Source organism: Lepisma saccharinum, chromosome 12 (assembly GCF_977018435.1).
Source record: "Lepisma saccharinum chromosome 12, izLepSacc3.1, whole genome shotgun sequence".
Classification (NCBI taxonomy): domain Eukaryota; kingdom Metazoa; phylum Arthropoda; class Insecta; order Zygentoma; family Lepismatidae; genus Lepisma; species Lepisma saccharinum.
Window position 1 is genome coordinate 18,305,498 of NC_139240.1, and position 14,545 is coordinate 18,320,042.

A 14,545-nucleotide genomic window follows, 5' to 3' on the forward strand; every position below is an offset into this window, starting at 1 on the left:
AACCTATCATCTCTTGCCTTATTCTTTAAATCTTTCATCTTGCCCATCTTTGAATACTGCTCCCCAATTTGGGCAATGGCCTCAAAAACCAATCTTACCAGAATAGATTCTGTTCTCAGTTTCTTTCTTGCAATTGTTCGCCATAGAATACCTTCTTTCCGACATGTATCCAAATCAGACAGCATGGCTGCTCTGAATATTCACTCTTCATCCTTTCGTCGTGATCTAGCTGACATGAAATTTTTATGCAAGATAATAAATGGCAAAATCAGAACTGATCTCCTAATTAGTGAATTTACACTTAGGGTACCCCAAAAGCAAACGCGTAACCTGCAACTCTTCCACAACCCAACCACTAGGCTATCCCTTCTACAACGCTCCTTGTTTAACAGGCTCCCAGAAATCTACAACAAACTTCCCCCGGATGTAGACATGTTCCTTCCAGAAAGTAATTTTTGTACATTACTGACCAAGAACATGTAAATCTATCCCATCTTGTTATTGTTTTATCTTTTGTTATCTTTGTTTCGACTTTATGTTGTTTCAGTGTAAAATGGCCAAATAAGACTGTATCTGAAACTCTGAGTAAATAAATAAATGTATGCAGATGTGCGAGGTTTATTTTATTTTCCATTGTACGAAAGCGGTGCAGTTGAAAGTTGTGTTCAACTCTCCTGGTGACGGGTGAATCTTGTGGATCACTTCTAGGGATGCTGCTCTAGGAATCTCAGGTATCTCTTGGAGTCTCGGGATAGATTCATTCTTCTGGAGGTAAGAAGAAGCTTATTTGTTGTTTCAAGCAACCCGCAGGAAGATTATCGTGGAAGGACACGTTCTTATACTGGTTGAATAACAGCAAGAAATCTTAATCATCTTTCGGAGATTGGAAATTATCGGAAAATCATTCTATCATGTTGTGCACATACTGTTTGTGAAATTACAGCACAGATGACAAAATGATCATTCCTTTTAATGGAGAGTTTATTAATAGTACAAGTCGGGCGTCGAGCAAACAAGCTTAGACTATTGAATTTCAGAAAGAAATTTAAAGAATGCACAGGCAAAGTGATCATATAAAACCTGCTTCGAATGTCATAATCGGTTATCATTTGAAATGAAATAGTAATGAAATGAAATCTCGTATGTAGATTGTGCTTTTAAATGCCTTGCAGCATTATAATTTGCTCAGTACCATGTATACAGGATTAATATAACCACATATTAAAATTATACCTTCGTTATTCTAAAGAAGAAATGTGTTCTTTAATAAATTTACAACCATCTACGGTATAATAACGTATTTATTCCTTTTAACAATTCCATTTCTTTTGGATGGGATCACCTGTCTCCCAAGGAGAATGCCTGTGATGATTTATGTAATGGATAAAAGCATGAATAAAGTTAGCCTCAGCCAGCCCCCCCCCTCCCCCTCCCCCCAGCGGACGGGCAAAACTACGCCTATGCATTTGAGTGCGTAATAGTGCCATGACCTGATCAATATTATTGTGCAATGTACAAACAAACGATCGTATGAAAGTAAATAAACCTAATCTAATCTAATTCTTCGGAGGAGTCGAACACGGAATGCACTCGTGACTCTGCCACCGACGCAGGGCCGTAGCTAGAATTGATCTCCAGGGGGAGGGGGCTCGCGGGTTATCAGGGGAGACTTTGTAAACCAAGTCCATTTTCGAAAGTTTAACAGTATTAAATAAAGGTAAATTACGTGTGTGTGCGGGGGGGGGGGGGGAGGCATCAAGTTAATATAAAACATAAAATTTAAAAATATCATGCAAATACTACCGTTTTTTCTATATCTTCTAAAACATCTCTTGAAGTGTTAATTGACTTCTACTGACATCATCCCTTACTACACACTCCATACTACTTTGATGATACAAATATTATATCATATCATAGTGCCTTTAGTACATTCCACCCCTATCCGAAGCAATAGAACTCTCTTTCGTTCCCAAAAATTGGGAGCTGTTGACTTTTGACGCAGATGTGGAAGGGGGCAGCGAAGGTACAGATAAAAAAGTTCTCTTAAGAAAGAATATTCTACCTAGACTTCGGCTCATAAACAAGATGAAAGAATGTATAGTGGAACCACGAACAAAACAACCTGCGCAGACCCGCGAGTCCTGTGCACCGTACCCCCGCGAGTAGGGGAGGGGGAGAGTGGACAATGCTTCCTTATGGCCCGAGGTGGAGGGAAGAAGGGAAAGATGCGCGGGGACTTGTCGTCCCAAGGTTTTTTTCCTTGTGGTCGATCTATAATAGCCTCTGTATGCATTTTCACTTAAACTGCAAACAAATTATACAAAAAAATGTTTTACCTAATGTCAAGGGGACTGACTGAGCCCCCCGACCCCTGTCTGGCTACGGGCCTGCACCGACGGCTACAAGAAAAGTAGATCACGTGACCTCCTCCGTTAAAGGCACCACCTAAACAATCGTCTTGTATTATACTGACGATAGACCGACCTTCCTTCATTAATTGTAAGGCGAATTATATTTCTTCATACTTTCAATTGAATAGAAAAAGTACAAAAAAGCTAAAGAAATAAAATAAAAAATGTGCGATGGCCGGGAATCGAACCCGGATCAACTGCTTGGAAGGCAACTATGCTGACCATTACACCACCATCGCCACACGCCTCAAACCTGCTGGTTTAGATAGTTCCGCATATGCTGCGCTTGGGATGTGATACGTCACAAATCCCGCGAGAGTTATTTATCGTACGTAGGGAAACAACTTTAACTTTCGTACAGTGGCGTGCTTACTACTTTTATATATATATATATATATATATATAAAGGGAGAGAACGTCAAAGGCAGGAAAGAAAAGATGGCAAAACTAGGGTTTGACTATTAGAAAACGTATATGTAACCCCTTTTCGAAAATTCTGGGCGCGCCACTGCTGTCCACTTGGGGACTTATTTGGGCTAACGTATTCATGCTTTTATTCATTATGAAAATCATCATCATGGCTATTCTCATTGGGAAACAGGCGATCCCGAAATCATTTTATCCAAATGATTTGGAATTGTGTTGATGTCGAGTGTTACTTTTATGAAAGAAGTAAATGCTCCATTATATGGTTGCAAGTTGATATATTATTTAAATACATTACATAATAATTTCAGCCACCTCATAACAAACCAACAGCAAAGATGAATTACAGAAAAGAACGATGCGAGTGAAGCGAGCAGAAAATTTTTAGATTCAATTTTTGCAAACTGAAAACAATATTGATTTAATACAACGCAGATAATTTCACGGGACGCTATGGCATTCTCTCTTTTCTAACCTTTTTCAGTAAGATCGTTCGGTGCCCAGGTCCAGGGTGGGCGCGGGTGGGCAAACGCTCATCCATAAATTCCTCTGCCCACCAGATTGCCCACCTGAACAAATTCAAGAAGTATTAACAAGTGTTTAGAAAAAATCGAATGCTTCAATACAAATATATTCTTGTGTTAGCTCCGTGCATACTTTTCTTATGAATATTGTCGACACTAGAAAAGCTCACAAATTATCATTCTACAAGATGTTTCGCTGCCTTTGAATTTACGTTAGTTTACCGAGTAAGATAGAGAAAATCATTGCAAAGTATGGTGAGGATAAACCTATTATTTATAATCAATTTAATTCCTTTCCTAAAACTTGAAAACTAAGACTCGTGATCGAGTTAATATTTCTGTGGCTAGGACAGTGGCGTGGCGTGACTTTTTAAAAAGTGTTACCGACTATCAGCACGACAATTATGCCTGCTAGACGTTATTACACCCCCCGCCCCCTTCGGTAAAGAAAAGATGTCTTCGAGCTAGATATTTGTTCATTTCGTTCTTGTTTTGCAATCCGCACAGTGATTTAGCCACAAACACTCCTAGAAAGAGCTTCTACCACTCATGAGACAGTTACCACGAAAATCCAATGACTAGAGTCGTTTTCACGTTCAGAAGACACAATGGGCTCTTATGGGCAATGCTTTTCTTATGGGAAATACGAGCGCGCTGTTGTCAAATTTCTGGATTTACAAATTTAGCTTAAGTAAAATCGGTACCTGCAGTTTTGCAGGAAATTTTGTAGAGAATACGATGGTGAACACAAAAAACTGGTAACTTGCTTACATAATTTTAGATAAATTAAAAACGCAAATTTTCTGTGAAAAAAACAATTTTTACATTGTTTTCATTCCTAACGTTGAAACATGCCGTAAAATTGAAGCTTTCATTATGAAAAAAATTGACACTGTTTTTTAATTGTCATAGGTGACGGTGGTACTCAGAATTTATCAATACTTTGAAGCATATTTGCATTAAAAGATATTCAAATAAAGTATGTGGAGATTTTTTATATTCGTGCAGTAGAAAATGTCGTCGCTGGCCATTTTTTGTTCTGTAATTCCAAGTAAAAACTTCCAGCGACAAAGTTGTGGAGAAAATAATGAAATTATTTTTTATAACCACTCAAAGGTTCCCAGAAATATTACTTTCATGCATTTGGAGTTTCTTTTTAACCCGAACCGCGCGCGAAGTAAGGAGACGTCTGGCCATCTTGAGCCGACTCACCGCAGCATTCCAGCTATCACCACAAAGTTTTTCAGTTGTTATTTTATTTCCCTTCAGTAAAAATATGAACTTCATGCAGTTTGTTATAATAGAATTGAAATTACTTAAATTTAATAATTGACAATTATTTCCAATGCTGCTGTTGTGAGCAACATTAGTGCTGTCGCAAATACACGTTGTTTTCGTTTACATTACTGTTGACATTAATGCTGAAATGAAGATCACCTTTCAGTTTCCAACGTACACATAAATTCATAGACACCATATTAACCTTTGAAAGGCTTTCCAACACGTGTCAAAATATGGGGCTTCAAGATAGAAATATGACATGCCTTGCTTGAGTCATTCGCGTCTTATCAGTTCACGTGGGCCATAACTCATTTGTTTGTTTGGGTTGCAACTTGAATCTAACCCATGTGCCAGGGTCCCCTTACTTGAGTGAGAGATCTGCTTTGGTCTGTTTAGACTTTTTCCCTCTCCCGAAAAAGTGTTTTCAGTTGTGTGAGCTCTCAGTGATTTTTACTTTTTTAAGTGATTTCGTGCATTACACTCGCGTGTGTAGTGATCGCAATGGATCATAGTAAAAAGGGTAACTGTAACGTTCACAGTATAATATTAATGTTAATAATTACATATAATTATCATTATATATACAAAATATGTAACACCTTCATTGTGAAGGAAGGTCATCATTTCCCGGCGACATGAGCTAGCGCTGTATTGGCAACACTGTGCGGTTTCTCCATAAGCGCCGTTGTGTCTTCTGAACGTGAAAACGAAAGATCCACACTTTTCTCGGGTCAGTTTGATGTTTGTGTGGTGAGCACTTAGAAGACGACAGAACTCCGCTCCTTCCTTTAGCTCTTTTCTGCCAATCCGATGTGACAACACGGGTTGCTCGGGTAGGTCCATGGTAGATCTGAACGGGAACAGGGCCCCTTAACAGGCATACGAATAACCCCATAGCACACTATGCCCCAAAGTCCTCCCCGTTCTTTCCTTGCATTGGCGCCATCTTCTCCATTGTTGCCTCTTCAGGGTAGCGGAACGGCCTCCCTCTTCGCCTATGCAATATCTACTCAACGGCAACTGTGTTTGTTTATTAATAATGTTTTTTGGTAGCTGCACAAAAAAGATTGTTAAAGTGAATGCCAATGTAACTACACACTATAAATGATATCGTGTGTTTCAAAACTCAAGGAATATTAATAGTGCTTCTATTTCTAAGTTCGCACCATTTTACTTCTATTGAATTTTTACTTGTTTGTTAAAATTCTACATAAAACAACAGGACTTACTTGCACAGCTGCTTCTTGACCCTGGCTGGCTTCAGATTTGACGCAGATCGCTCTCTAATTTTTTTCTTTTTTGTTTTTTATTCTTTCTTTTTCACTTTTTCTTTTTTGGGTATACCATCACGGACTGGAGTAGCACTCCTTAAGAGGTGGACTGACCATACCTCCCACCCTGGGCTTTATGAGCCCCCTACGGATCTCGAGGGCCTCATGGGTTCTTTTGGGCCCAAATTGGCCCTTTAGGTTCCTTTTTGTCCCATTCACGGCCCAGCTGGGTCCCTTCGAAGATCCCCGGTACCCCTTAGAGCCCCCAAATGCCCCTAGGGAGAAAGCCAGCACCGCAGAAGAGATCCTGGACAATGGGGGATCCCAGGTCGGAAGGGGGCGTGGGGTACCTCCATGCCTTCCACCCTCCTTCCCGCCAAATCCCCCCTCCACGTAGGAATGAACCCCCCCCCCAGAGTTCCCGGAGGTCGTAGTGATGGTGCAGCAGAAGAGGATCTAAGGATCAACCCGCCGTAGTGAGCGCCGAAACGGACGAGAGAGGCACACACACACGCACATGCACGCACGCACGTACGCACGCACATACAGGCACACAAAAAAGAAAATACTACGAGTTATTAAACTAAGAACTGAGGGGGCAATTGGAGGGTGAACTACTGTGACTCCGGCCGCCATACAGCAGCCAGAGATTACTCCTACATTCTAATGGGGTATCCGGCCGCCATACAGCAGCCATAGATCACCCCTATATACTAATGGTGTCTCCGGCCACCATACAGCAGCCAGAGATCACCCTTATTTACTAATGGTATATCCGGCCGCTCTGACAGCCGGAGGTCACCCTTAAATATAACACAGGCATAAAAACCCACGTACTACCCCTTAGCAATAGCGGCAACACGGAAACCCTATGAGTGTGGAGATACTCTTTCTGTAACAGCATGTTTAGGACCAGCCTTGTCACCATACTCCCTTGTCTCTCGTTGCCAGGTGAAACTCATGTAATGATAAAGATGAGTGATTGTGGTGGCGACAGAATGGGTCTCACGTCAGAAACTACTTGAGTGATATCACAAATACTTTAAACTATCATTGTTCTTATCTTGAAACTTCACCTAAAGTAACTTATATTTAACTAAACTAAACCTACCTAGACTTTAATCCTCATCTCTATTGCTATCATTTCCTGTCTGGAATCCTCGAAAACTTTTCAACATTGTTTCCACACTTATAAAAGTAAATTCTAAACTTAACTTTCTCGACAATTCTTGTGAATGTTCTAATCATTTTGCACCGATTTTTCTATTCGGTTTCCTCAAACACCTGAATACTTCTAAAGTTTTGTCTTTGTGCACTGAGCATTCCTCTCTGATCAAGTTCTCAGATAACTGGATAATGTCAATAACATTCTGTTTTTCCTATCATTATATAGACTTCTAATTGCTTTTTCTTTATTTAACCATTCGTAATTAGAAAGTATTTGGCGGTAATCTTGAATTCGAGAAGAGATATGGCGTGTGCTCTGGCGTCAATTGCTTTAAGACTGGAATTCAATGTGTTGTTCGTGTTTCATTTGATCGTGTACGGACAGCTTATGAAATGTCATGCTGATACAAGAATCAAAGAGAGAACTCCTACCATTTCGAGGGAACGTGGAGATTGAGAAAGAGAGAGGGAGAGAGAAGGAGGGAAAGAAATGGAGGAGTGAGAGAGAAAAAGAAACAGAATGCGAGCGAGAGAGAAAGATAGAGAGGCAGAGAGAGGGAGAGATAAAGGGAGAGATAAAGAAATATAAGGCTACAGAGGGGATGAAAGAAAGAAAGAAGAACAAAGAGAGAGAGGAAAATAATGAGGTAGAGAGAGAGAGAAAGAAAGAAAAAGAAAAGGAGAGAGAGAGAAAGTTAGACTGTAAGAAAGATATAACACAAACAGAGAGAGATAAAGAAAGATAGAACTAGAAAGAGACAGAAAGAAAAACGCGCTCGAGAGAGAAAGAGATAGAGGGAGAGAGACGGAGAGAGAGAAAGCTAGAGAGAGAGAGAGAGAGAGAGAGGAGACACACCAACAAACAAAACATTAACCCTAAAACAGTTTAATAATAGATCTACATTAACCAAATTGATCTTTGTTTAAAAAGTATAGACCTGATGAATTACAAAATCAGGAATCCTGAGCTTACTGAAGGCATGGATATGTGATGTTTGCTCCAGTAAGATATTTCAGCAGTTCATAATGATCAGCATGCAGAGATATACGTAACACAAACTTCGATTATAAACAATGCATTAGTGAACACATCTTGATACATACACACACATCTTATAAATAAGAACAATGCCACAATAAAGAAGGTAAAGCGAGTAGAGGAAATAAAGAAAATGGAATTGTCATTAGTGTTCGCGGTCCAGTGACTCATGTCTACATTCAGTGGTCAGTTGCTTTTGGATGCCTACACCATTTGCATAGACTAGATTTGAATCCTGAACAGGGCATGTGTGTTGAGTTTGTGTCCGTATGTACTTCATCTTCATCGTCGCGATAACCTCAAAAAAGAAAAATACGACGTAAAATAACAAAAAGTACGTCAGTTGCCCCATTAAAAAAAATTTAGTATAGAATTCTCAGTTATCTCTGTAACTGTATAAAATGATATGATGCGATATCCTTTTTTGAGAAATAGCCGTAGTACATACTTAGCTCACTTTACCTAACTGTGTAGCTTTATTAAATAATTAGTTGGTTGAGTTCGTGTTTTAAGTCCACTTTGTGCACAGTAAGGCTAATCGGGACTGGACCTACTATGTGCCTCCACCGGGTATCGAGTCTTGGACCCCTTAATTACAAGGCGACGACGCTACTACTGCGCCATCTGGGAGGCCCTTTATTAAAGAATTGTTACATTGGTTTGCCACTAGATGGCTTTCGATATGTAAGGGGCGTGGCTACGAAGTACGAGGAAAGTCTGAGAAGAGGGAGCCTCCGGTAGAAAATCACCCCTCGAGGTTATCTGTTATAGTAGTGTTTAATATTTTAAAGTTTTTTATGTCCTCCTCTAAAAAATTTAAAGTTGAATGACTGTAAAGGTCATACAATAAGATGCCAGTCATACTGATTCCAAAACTTGAATCTTTATATATAAAGGGAATATTTATAGAATTTAGATGTTTGTCTGTGCTTTTTAGAAGATTTTGACATCTAGATTGTAAATAGTTTTGAATACCGTCTCTTGCTTGAAAACTGCACGTGGCAGAAACAACGTGTCTCTTTTGAAGTGGATTCCTGCACGATATGTTCTGGACCATTGACTGTGGCGATGGAGTGGTTAGTGTAATGCGTTCTGAAGACAGAGTTCTTAGGTTCGGATTCTGTGCAAGGCATGAGTGCAGTGGCGCCATGGGCTGAGCTCGTAGATTTGCTTTATTTTTATTGGATAATATATGTCGTAATTAGGCTGAGGTTTTGCTCTGAAATTCCGCTCTTGGTACTTTGCTACGAAAATGTAGGTTTTTACATTTAAATATCGTTTCAGGTCATTCTGAAAGAAATACGTGAATTTTACAGTGGCTATTTTTGCATACTGTCTATTTCGAAAATAATTGCCTACTTGAGTACCTAAAATGAGAAAGTGATGAAAAATCAGTTTAATATCTGCATATTCTGGTTGGATTTTGAGTCTCTTTTCCTCCTTTCAACCCATGTCCGTCAACTTTATCACTCTTTGCTATCACATGGTGCGTTAGTTTGTAACAGCCAATCAGAGTGCACTGTAGTTGAAGGACAATGCATCTGCAACAACTAATCAAATTGCATCACATCATCTTAAAGGGAAGAGCAAAGCTCTAACCCCTCATTCATTAGAGAGGTTTTGTGCAATAGATGCAGTGCTCTTTTGCCTGACTATTTTGAGATTTGTGTTTATCGATTCTCATCCTAGTTGTAAGCCATTTCCTCCCTTACTTTCTTAACAATATAACGACGGGTGCATAAATCATATAGGACACGGAATAGCATCACATTGGAGACGTAACACATTATGAAGTATTTTCATAACACTAATAAGTAATTAAGTTGTGAGATTTATTTAAGTGTATGTGAAAAACCATGTTCTTTTAAGAGCGAGGACTTTATTTCTAAAATAAAATATTAAACAGGCACATTATTGATTGGGCTCGAGCCCCAGAGGCCCATATAAGTTGGCGCCACTGTATTGTATCTATCCTATCATTCACCTTGTTTGTTGTTATTCGACTGAGTAAGTAAAAAAAAAAGGGGCAGTAAATTATATAGAATAGAGTGGTCTGAGACTGTTGCATTCTTTTGAATGGCTTTCTGATTGTGGACCATGAGTCACTGGATGAATACTGAAAAGAGAAAAAATGGAAAGGAGATAGAACTGCTTCCAGGCGACAGAAGACTGAGCTGTGTGAAGTGTAGAGGAGCGAGTCGTGCGAGTTTCCATGTAACCACTACAATCCCCACAACCCTTCCCCTACGGAATTACAACTACGAAGGAAGAAGGGGTTGCCTCGTCCGCCTCTCACAAACACCAACAGAGGAGAAGCTTTCACCCACGCCCACTAGCCCATCACACCACCCCGGTACCGAGACCAAGATCTCCGGAACGCCCATTCAAACGCGGCACGTCAAAGGGTGGAAGTATGAAGTTATCACCAACGACTGCTATTTCAGCAACCCGCTGCTGCCTACGTCCCTCCCGGCCTGGGTTACATCCCCCACGGACCATTCACCCCTCCGCAGTGCTGGTTCCTCGCCTCTTTTAACCCTCCCCACCCTACCCCATTCCCCTAACCGCTAGTCGACCCTTAAGAAATGTACTCCAGTTTTTTCCTTGGCCCAATAACTGGCCTCTTGTCGGGGAAGGGTTTTCTAAATTCAGACGTGTGTGCCAGTTTTTTTTTTTTTTTTTTTTTTTTTGTGGAAGCTGCAAGAGATAGATAGCATTCATTTTATCCATGTTTGTGGAAGACTGAAAAATAATGTAAATCAGAAGTTTGAAATTTGAGCATTTCTTAAAACTATCCATTTGGCCACCTCTCCTGAAAATTAAAGGAGATGCCCCACACAATAAATATTGTTTAAAATGGAGTTTTATAAAATCCTATAGTCTCCTTTCTTATAGCAGGACGACAGCTATAAAATGGTATAATATAATCATTGCAGCCCCAATAGTTCCCAAGATAATGAAGCAAAACCAACAAACTTCAATAAAACCTTTTCGGCAGAACCACAGTTCTCTATGCGGTCCACGTGCGTTATATTCAGAAGCCGCAGAAAAAGAGAGCTCAGAATAAAGGTGTTTTATCATCACCTATTTGAAAATATTTTCAGAACGTTCTTTTTCCCTTCCCGACCATGATTTTGCACCTTAAAATCCTTTCCCTATTCATCACTTATTGGCTCAACTAGTATTCTTCATCTTGCAGGTGTCCCTTTAATATATGATTCCTTACCTTTCGTCTGGAATTTCTTAGATTTTACTAAAATTTTACGAAATATCTTCATTTATTCATTCTTAAGAATTATTACAATTATTCTTTTACAGTAAATTAGAAACAAAATAAGTTGGGACATCTCTTCCCACATGAAATTAATGGGGCCCCTCTCCATTCGTCCCTTTGTCTAAGGAGAGATGCCTCGCTCTGTCGTGCTCGTTGAAACGACGACATGCGTTGATATCGTAGGAAGAAATTTCAAAATGAAGCTAAATTAACCATTACTTTAGAAGTTTGACTGTAAATAAAATGTTCATCTTTTACTCTTGAGGTAGAAAAGCGATGCAACTTATCTTTTGCCTCAGTAATTTAAAAAGATAAAACATGCGCCAACTCAGATTCCACACGCGATAACGTTCAGGCTGCACTCGAGATCAACGGTTAACTTTTAGTTTAAAAACCCCAAAATTTCAAAAAACAAATTATTCAAGGATCCATTTAAATATCTGTGACTGTTCTCACTCGTACTCAAGCTGTACTTGGAACACAGTTTGCGATAAATGAAGATATTTCGAAAGAAAACCACACAACCATTCAATTGAATGCTCTACAATGAATTCTAAACAGATGTATTTTTTTTTGTCATTTGGTATATCGTAGAAATCGTAGCGGGTTTTTTAAAATTAGAGGAATTTGCATGACTGATTCCTTAAGTCAAGAGATGTCTCAACAAAAATTTCTCTATAATATTAAATGGGGTCATTGTATTAAAATTTTGCATTTCGTACATAAACGTTTAAAATATAGCGAAGAGAATTACTTGTCAACGAAACAAATGCAAGCAATAAAGACATTTTCTGTTGATGTCCTCAGCATGTCTTTTATTTTTTTTAAATACTTACACCATATCTAATCTGCTGTATTTCACAAAATTATTGAACATGTTAACACTAAGCTTGCTGCAAAATCAACAGTAAACTAAATTTGCAATTTTAGAGAGAATATGGAGTAAATTGTACTTACCAACCATTTATGACTTTTCTTCTCGCAACATGCAACACTTGGAGTATGACTGTCTTCACAGTGCCAACTGACTGTCACGGTGCCCACTGACTGTCGTCACAGTGTCCATTGACTGTCGTTCATGAGTCGTCCATGCCTCTGAAAAGTACAAGGTGAAACAAATAGAACCAAATACTGTAATGCAGTGGCGTGGCGTGGAATTTTTAAAAGTGTTACCGGTTATTAGTAGGACATTTAAGGGAGGAGCCGTAAGACTTGGGCGCCTTCCCAATTTCATGCCCCCCTCCTCCACCAAATTTCTTCCAATTAGTTCATATAATATTAATCTGGTACGTCTGCAATTCAATACTAGATTTTGGTAAAGTTATTAATCAGGAAAAAAATGTTGACATAAGGACTGAAGTGAAATCGCAAACATTGGTTGTTGACACAATAATACGTAATTTGATACTTACAGAAACATCGAAGGCTACTTATAGAGCAGATCAATCCGACGACTCTTCTTTGAAAATAGTTATATGATGCTGGGGTCCCGGGTTCGAATCCTGGCTTGGGCATGGATGTTTGTGATGTCTATTCATCAATTTCATCATATCATCACTCATCCCCATCTTCGCAAATTAGCCAAAAGTGGCACAAGCGAAGCAAAATCAATCAAATCAAATCAAAAAAGTTCTATGATGCTGTCATAAAGTGAAATTTTTCATTTGAATTTGAATTTTTGGGTGCATCATGATCATGGTCCATGTTATCCACACCTGAATTCCACACGTTTTTTCACCCGAAAATAGAGTACATGTCCAACAAAACAGTTTCGATAACTGCCCACATCCACATAACCACGGATAGTCGTTATACCAAGAAACATTGAAATGTCGGTCATATCCAGCAGACGACTTGGTTTTTAAATCGTTCAAAATAGGCTTTGGCCTCCCTTTCGCCACAATTTCGCTTTTTTCTGAAACAGAACGAACAGAAAGATTGCTTTAAATATCTTCTATAGCACGATTACACACACTGTTCAGATAGGATGAACCCGCCACCTCGGAACTCGGAGCAAGCACCATTCCGCTTGTTAATTAATTGACAATGCCCGAAAACGACATAAAGACGAGAGACATCACTCACAAAACTCGCACTGCACAGTCCCTCCCGCAAACCGTTGTTTACTTTTGTAGCACGTGAAGCACCCAACTTGCCCCCTCCCCCAATATTTCCTTCGGAACCTGGAAGAAGTCCAATTCTACTACTGTTGCCATCTTAGTTCTTTTGAAACCAGATTTGCCCAAATCGCGAAACTTTTCGTTTCAAATAAGATGAATGTAGAGTAGATGTAGTCTTCATCTGTTTCCTAACTACTCCCACTCCCATGTTTCGCTAAATCCACAGAAATCTCATTTCTGACACCACTTCTATTTCGTATATTTTACTTCCTTTGCTACCTTTAAGGCTTTCGCTTTATAGGATAATCGTGACGGTGATTTTTGATTTTGATTTAGTTTATTTTACTTCGCGTTTTGTGCCTCTTGGCTAATTTGCGAAGATGGGGATGAGTGATGAAATGATGAAATTGATGAATGGACATTCACAAACAACCAAGCCCGACCGGGAATCGAACCCGGGACCCTTGGCGTCGCAGCGCGATGTGCTAACCACTCGGCCACAGGGTCGGGCTCGTGACGGTGAGGATGAATGGTGAATTATTGAAATAAAATTATTATTTCTTTGTGTATGTAATTATTATTTTTTATAATTACGTAAGTAAAATAATAACAACGACCACTGAAATAACCATTTCTTGCTGAGGATTCGAACCTGCGACACCTGACACTTCAGAGCGTGCTAAGATAACAATCGGGGAATTATGCTTGTAAGTAATGTTTTCACCCAAAAACAGTTCTACCACCTCAAAAACATTGCTTCAGTCCCAAATTATCGCATTTCTGCGACAACGTATGTCAATCTCAATCGGCCCTTTCAACAATTATTACAAATTCCTGTAACCGAAATAATATTATATGTGTGAAATATAGAATTTTAGGTTGACATTTTAGAAGGACAGCTGACCCCTTGACCATCCCCATCCCTCTCCTCTCCTTCTTGCCCATGATGTCGAAGAAGGAGAAAGAGGACTTTCGTAATCGCTGATATTTAGTGTAAATACAAAATATCACTTGGTAGTTTGCTTTTCC

General features: G+C 39.4%; 1 non-coding gene across 1 annotated transcript; it reads right to left on the bottom strand.

The window, feature by feature from the left end:
* Positions 1–2,581: 2,581 nt before the first annotated feature.
* TRNAG-UCC (transfer RNA glycine (anticodon UCC)) lies at positions 2,582–2,653 on the bottom strand. The gene has a single exon. It is a non-coding gene; the product is annotated as a tRNA-Gly (tRNA).
* Between the last annotated feature and the right edge of the window lie 11,892 nt (positions 2,654–14,545).